Below are 8,089 nucleotides of genomic sequence, written 5' to 3' on the forward strand. Positions count from 1 at the left end.
TAAGTAACATAGCAATATGCTTATAAGTAGATAAATAAATAAATAAGTGAGCAAACCAGGGTCTACAAGGTATACAAAATCTTTATTATAATGACAGAACATTTTGTAGAACTAAAAACAAAATAACAAAAAGAAGAATTTCTGTTTTCAATATTGGTGTAATGACCAAGTTTCTATTTTCAACATTGGAATGTTGACCAACGCTTCCCCCAAGAGCAGCTAGAAAATCTGGACCAGAACATGAAAGCAACGACTTAGTGCATTGGTGAGTTGCCAAAGAAAACAGGACCAGAGAAACAGAAGTCCAGGGAGAAGAGAAACATACTGAGGTAAACATATTCTCTAGCAGTTTTCCACTGGTGACATCTGCTGATTTTTAAGCTGAAAAAGAAACAGCAGAAAGAGGTTGCCAATAGTTGGGATTATGAGATGGGATGTTGACAGCCCCCTAAGGCTCCAGAAGCAAAACTTATAGTGGAGGACTACCAAGGCAGGCCGGGCTCCCAGGGAAGTTAATTCAGAAAGAAACAACAGTGGATCCAGTAATCTGCACCAGATCCCCCTGAGTAAATAGGCTCCCTTTCATGAAGCACCCGACATCAAAGAGGCCAAGAAGAAAGCAGGCTCTAGCAGTCTTGGAAGAGAATCAGCTCTTGGGATGCTCATGAAACTAGCAAGATAAAAACACAACCCAAGACTCATAAATATCCCGATTTCCAAGTGAAAATTGGAAAGAACTGTATCACAGGAGAAGGCATAAATTGGACATAAAGCATATCTCACAAAACTGAATCAATTCCGGCCCAACTGCTGGTGAGCCACTAAGGTAAATTCTTTTTGGAGGAATAAAACAGCAGCTTCAATATACACCAAAGATTTTTCATGCGTGTTGTTCAACCATCAGTAAAATGTTATCAGGATTTTTAAGATGCAGGAAAAATAGATCAAAAGTGAAGAAAAAGGAAAAGCGGTAAATATAGATGGTGGTCTATTTTCATTAATATGTGTTCCAGATAAATTATTAGAGAAGGATTTTTAAATAACCTTAATTAAAATGCTCAGGAATGCTGGGGAGGCTGAGACAGGGGGATCATTACAAGTCCAAGCTATGTAGTGAGATCCTTTACCAAATAAATAAACAAATAATTTTTAAAATTCTCAGCAAAATGGATGAAAACATGGGCAATCTCGGCATTACATTGGTCTACATTAAAAATTAAATCTAGGGACTGGTGAAATAGTTCAGCGGTCTGAAGCACCTGCTTAGGCAAGCTTAGGGAAGTGCTCAGGGATTCCGGCACCACATGCTGCACCAGCACCGCCCCGTGGGAGGAGTGAGCCACCACAAAAAATAAATACATAAAATAAAAATAAAAATAAAGTCTATTAAGAATTATATTTAAAATTAATCAAATACAAAATATAAGAACTGATTTTTACAAAGTGATTTTTTTTCAAAATAATGAAAGATACAAGACAGCAGAAAAGAGGACTAGCAAATACAAGACAGATCAACAGAAAATGTCCAGATTAAACAAAATAAGATACAAGAAATACATAAAAGGGCATGAGAAAATTGTGAAACTCAGCCTAGAGTTGTAGTAGGTAATCCAGCAATCGTTGCTGAAGGACAGGAAGCAGGCGGCAAAAAGCAGTAAATAAAGAGACAATGACCGAGAATTTTCCAAAATTTTGAAAGTCATTAAGCTACAGATTCAATAATTTTTATAGGGCTGGCCAAATCGCTCAGCGGATTAAAGCGCCTGCAAGCAGGAGCAGGGACGGGGATTCAATCGCTGGGCTTGGTATGCTGGCCCCGCCCCTGGGGCCCTCTGAGATGGCGATTGAGACTGGGCATGGGGTCGCGCGCGCTTGTAACCACAGCTCTTGGGAGGCTGTAAACAGGTGGATCACTATGAGTCCAATCTAGTATCGAGAACTTGAACACTGCGTTGATCATTCCCTAAAATACTGAAAAAAATAATAATTTTTATAAATTTGTAGACTAATTCCTCTTGTAAAAAGAAATCACATAGAGATGTGCTATGGTTAAATTGTTGAAAGTCGAACACAAAATAATCTTTGAGCACCTAGAAAATGATATGCTAAGGAGGCCAGAAGAAATGAAGTAGTTTCACAAATGTTAAAGAAAACAGTTGTCAATTAGGAATTCTGTCTTTTGGAAAAAATAAGGTTCGTAAAAGACAAAAGCAGGGGCTGGGGAGATGGCTCAGTGGAATAAGAGCTTCCACAGCAAGTGCAAGGGTCTGAGTTCAATCCCCGGTTCTGCAAAAAAACAAAAACAAAAACAAAAAAACATAAAAGTAAAATTGAAAAGATCAAAAAGATTCTTCTACAATAGAACTCTTCTAAGACTAAGAGAAATATGGAAGGTGATTCAAGAAAAGCTTAGAAATATAGAGGGAGATTGACATCTCACCTGAGCCGGAAAGGTCTTTTTTATTTATTTATTCATTTTTAGTTAAAAAGGTCTTAAAAGGTTAAATATTTGATAAGCTTAATCTCTTTCTCTCTCTCTATGTATATATAATATATAACATATATTTTTATATATAGTATATAAATATATATAGTGTGTATATATACAGTTTGTATATATAGTGTATATATGTAGTGTGTATATATAATATATATGGTAGTGATATTACATATCAGATTTAAATTATATGTAGAACAAAAAAGCATAGTTACAAACAAAGGATGGAAGAAGGTCTAATAGTTAAAACATTCTGAATTGTTTCATTGTCTATAGTGCTACAAGATCATTCCTATTTTTTATGTATTTGGTACACGTTCTCACTGTGCAGATCAAACTCCTAGTGATCCTCCTGTCTCAGCCTCCCCAGCACTGGGATTACAGGCATGCCCCACCATGCCCGGATTTGGTGTCCAGCTCAGAGTGCCTGGGATGGGCCAGGAATTGAATCCCAGTCCCTGCAGATGCCTAAACAGGTGCTTAGTGCACTGAGCTATCTTGCCTGCCCAAGATCATTCATTTAAATTAGTCTACTGATTTATATAATTTCTATGTAGGCACTAAAAGAAGACAAAAGAGTGTATAACTAATGAAGTGGGGAAAAAGAGGAATGATAAATTTTTTTCTGTGTTTAGAGTAGTTATTTTTAAGGAGCAAAAGCAAAAACAAAGACAAAAGCAAAGCAACAGAGAACAATGCAAATGGTACAAAATTTCAAAAACAAGAATAGAAAGTTAACAATAATTGTTATATTACATATTATTATCATCAAATTTGTTGCTCAGATTACCACATATAGGTATTAAGATTGGTCAAATAATTAAACATTAATTCTTCCTTTTGGGCCAGCGAGATAGCTCAGCAGACTAAAGCACCTCTGTAGGCAAGTGCAGGGACCACATGCTGAGCCAGCCCTGCCCTCAGGGTGGGCTAAACCGACCACACACACACACACAGACACACACATACACAAGACACACACACACACACACACACACACACACACACACACACATGAAAGGAAATTATTCCTTTCAATCAACCTTAAATTTCTTGTCCTTTTCACTTTTTATTTTACTTTAAAGAGTGTGATAATAATTGATAAGGCATTAGAAACAGTTTGCATTTAGAAGAAGAAAATGAGAGGTATTGCACCATGGATTTTTACTGTACAATGCTGTCCTTGATGTAGACATTAGCATACAGAGTTGGTCAAAGTAAAATTTTGAACATGAACTGGTACTTTCAAAAAGCCGATAGAAATTAGTAGGACAATCAGAATGAGGCAAATTTTGAAGAAGAGCAAAAAGAGCACGTAGAAAAGACACAAACTAAGGCAGTAGATTTAATCTCAGCTAGAACTATGATTACATTTAAACTAAGGGAAAAATACATTTTAAATAGTGTGTCACATTACATGTTGAAGAATGAAAGATATGTTCATGTCATGACATTCAAGTTTTGAAAGCATAAGGTGCAAGCAGTAAGAGGCAGGTGACGTATCTACAGTGATTTCAGAAAGTTAGCTTTAAAGCAAGAATCTTCAATACACGCCAAGTGGTATATTTCATGATAATAAGAGGTTCGGTCTATACAGAAGATGTGATCATTGTAAACTTATATGCACAGTCTTGTCTCAGTGTAAATAATGGAATGATTTTTAAACACTAGGAGAGAAAATCATAAAATCAACAGCACTATAAAAGGTCCTATGTTATGATTCAGATTTTCTCCCAAGATGCAAACCAGTTTAACATAAGCAAAGCAATAAATGTGACCCTCCGCATTGACAGAACAAAGGACAAAAGCTATCTAATCATTACAAAGGTGTGGAAAGAGCCTTTAAGAAAATACAAAAGGTTCTTATTTAAAAATTCTGAAAAAATAAATCATAGAGGGAACATACTCCAACTCAATAGAGGTCATGGAGAAGCGCACAGCTAGTGTCATGCTCCAAGGTGAAAAGCTCTCTGTTTGCTCCTGTGAGACCAAAAAATAAGTCAAGGCTCTTCAGGGTGTTCCTATGTACCACTGCTAATCAGCACGGCCCTGGAGCCCATTAAAGCAATAAGGCAAGAAAAAGAAAGACGAGGCATTCAGAGAGGGAAGGAAGAAGAAAACCTGATTGTGTCTGTTGGGGATCTGAATAGAGCTGGAAAGTTCTGGGAACTGATAAATTTCTGTGATCTGTTGCATGTTAGAACTGATGAATTTAGTAAAATTCACACACAAAAAAAAGGTAAAATTATCATCCACTGAGGATCAACTAACCAAAATAGAAATTAAGAAAATAATTTTATTTGTACTAGCAGCAAAAAATAAAAAAGAAATACTTTTACCTGAAGAAGAAAAAAATATGTATCATAGTAACTATGAAATGTATGTGTCAAAAGTTAGAGGCAACACAAATGAGTGAAAAAATACTCTGAGCACATGGAGTTAGGAGGGAAATTCACATTAAAAATGACAAAGAGGCATCGTCCCACTCCAGCTAGAGTGACTGCTAGCAAAAGGAAAAAGAAAAGGTAACAATAAATGCTGGCAAGAATATGGAGAAAAGGAAAGTGTGTACACCCTTGGAAAGAATGAAAATTAATGTAGCCTTTATGAAAAATACTGCAGGGCTGGAGAAATAGCTCAGCAGTCTAAGAGCCTGCCTGTAGAGTGCAAGGACCCTGGTTCGATCCCTGGTACTGCATGTCGTGCTGGCCAAGAAACTGGGCTTGGTGGTGCATGCCTGTGATCCCAGCACTGGTGAGGCTGAGACAGGAGGATCACTCTGAGTCTGAGCTGCTTAGTGAAACCCTGTGCCAAGTAAGTAAGTAAAAGATTATTTTAAAAAAGAAAAATACTGTAATACAGAGAGTCTCTAAAAAACCAAAACAAAAAAAAAAACTGGGCCAGGGAAATAACTTAGTAGAATAAGCACTTGCCTGGAGAGCTCAAGAGCCTGAGTTCAACCCCTAGTTCTGACAAAACAAACAAACAAAATAGCATAGCAGAAGACAGACAATCTCACTTTTGGATATAATCTGTTATGATTTAAATGTGTCTCTTGAAATTCATATGCCATGAACTAGGACCACAATGTGGTGTTGAAAAGGAAGACCCTTGAATCAAGGTTTGCTTAGGTGCTGTGGGCTTTGCCTTCATGAATGGATTAGGGCACTTCTCCTGGGAATCGGTACTTATAAATGGACGGGCTTGGTTCATTCTGTGTGTGTGTGTGTGTGTGTGTGTGTGTGTGTGTGTGTGTGTCTGTCTGTCTGTCTGTCTGCTGTCTGTCTGTCTGTCTCTCCCTCTCTCTCTCTCTCTCTCTCTCAGTGTTTCTGTCTTTCTCTCTCTCTTTCTCTTTCCCTCTACTTCTTCCTATGATTTTGAACTTCTGTCTCCGAGATTGTGACAAACAAATTTTTGGTTATTAAAACTGTCCACCCTGTGATATCCTATTAAGCCTTACCATACCTTTTAAAAATTCATTTTAATGAGAAAAAAAGATAAAATAGCTGTGAAGCAGTTTCAAAACAGGTTAGTAGGGAAGTTACAATAATTAACACATTGCATATCATTGTCTTCATAGTAGTTATTCAGAGGACAAGATGCAGACATGCTATCTTGCCTAAACAACATTAGTACAATCCTTTCTTCTAAATGAACTAAGAGAAATTAGCTATATATATATATATATATCTTAACTATTTTGTGTATGCATATATATTTTTTTCTTTCTTTTTTCACAACAAAATGGCCTTTATACCATATCTTAAGGAGTTGAAATCTTTATGTTGAAAACACATCATGACAGTATTGTGCAATATAAAAAATCAACCTAAGTGTTCTTCAACAGATGAATGGATAAAAAAAAAGTGGCAAGCAAGCACAACAGAGTATATTATTCAGCATTTTCAGAAGAAGGAAAGTCTTCATTTGTAATAACATGGTGAAAGTGAAAGAAAGACATTGTGCCCTGGAGGGAAGCCAGGCCTGGAAAGCCTGATGCTGTGCAGTCTCACTCACTTGTGTGTGGGAGCTAAAAGGCCGAAGTCCCAGACAGAAGGAGCACAGGGTGGGTGCCCACCTCTGGAGGAGGACTGGAAGGAGCCAAGGGAGAGGGCAGGCAAGGGCCCACAGGTCCGCAGTGCACACACATAGCATAAAACGCATTCAGAAATTTGATTTATTCTTGGATCATACTCTTTGCCCAGACTGGGAAGTTCTTTTAAATGGTTAATATTGAGATGACCATCTCTTCTATGAGAATTATACTGCCTGTTCTAGACCACTCAGGTCGAGCCTTTACTCCCTTTGAGAGTTTTCAACAAATGTGAATGTGCCACCTTCGTTTTCAATGCTGTATGAAAACAAAAAGCAAAATCAAATCTCAAAACTACAACTCATTAAAATAAAATCACTGGATCTCACTTCAAAAAAATAAATAAATTAAATAAAGTCAAAAATAAGAATAAATTTTATCTCAGAAAATTATAGAACAGACAAATATAAAAATGATAAGGCTTGAACAATAAAATGAACAAATTTGTCTTAATTGGAGTACTTAGAATATTGCTCTTAATTTTTGCATTTTCTCAAAAATGAAGTAATGTATATGTGTGAATCATAGAACAAGCTTCCAAAAGACACAAAGAATTGACATCACACAGAGTATTTGTGTGCTAGATATTTTTATTTGACAAAATGCTTAAAGTCCTTAGTTGTGCAATAAAGGTAGGAGAAAAATCCTATAAGTCTGAGAAAATAATTTCTTTCTCATTCTTAGATAATGTTGTATATAAAGAAGATTTCAAAGGAATCAATAAACTATTATGAAAGCTGAATTTAGTAACATGGCTGGATGCAAAATCATTTGTATCTCTATAATCCACAAATGTTTAGAAAATGAAACTGAACAAACTGGAGAACGGGAACATGCGATATTAATAGGCCAGAAAGAAGAGCTAAAATAAAATCTTATAATTAGATATTGAGTATAATGGATAAAATGTGAGCTGAAAACAAGAAATGCCCTGAAAAAATTAGGATAAAATTTTATCCTTTAATAAAAATATATCATTAGCAAAGCCCAAGATTAAAATGATAGAGAAACAGTTAAGCTCTGATAAGAACTAATGTGTTTTCCTGCATCATTTTAGCTTGTTGTTGTGTGCCTGTTTTCTCAACCTCAAGTTTTATTTCCTAGTGTGCTATTTTGCTTCTCACTCTTTTATCATTGGTTATAGCTTTAAAACACTCAATTTAATCTCTGCTTTTTTCCCATATCATAGTGTGCTTGCATTCAATGTGCAATATTATGCAATAAATATTTATTCTATAAACTAATGAATATGTAATTTAATTAATCTGTCATCCCTTCCCTGCCAGCTTAGCGTTGATGTTGGACTGAATTCCCTTGCAATCCCAAAGTCCCAGGACCCAGAGTTCCTCAGTTTTCAGAAGCCTACTTCCTACTACGCCACATCCGGAGTCACTGTACTCTGGTATATTTATTTTTTGGATACAGGAAATGAAAATATTTTCACTGAGAAAATAAGGTTATGACAGAATGTTCTAGAAGGTGTGCCACTTCCTTTTGTA

Source organism: Octodon degus, unplaced genomic scaffold, assembly GCF_000260255.1.
Source record: "Octodon degus isolate 3935 unplaced genomic scaffold, OctDeg1.0 scaffold00061, whole genome shotgun sequence".
Classification (NCBI taxonomy): Eukaryota; Metazoa; Chordata; class Mammalia; order Rodentia; family Octodontidae; genus Octodon; species Octodon degus.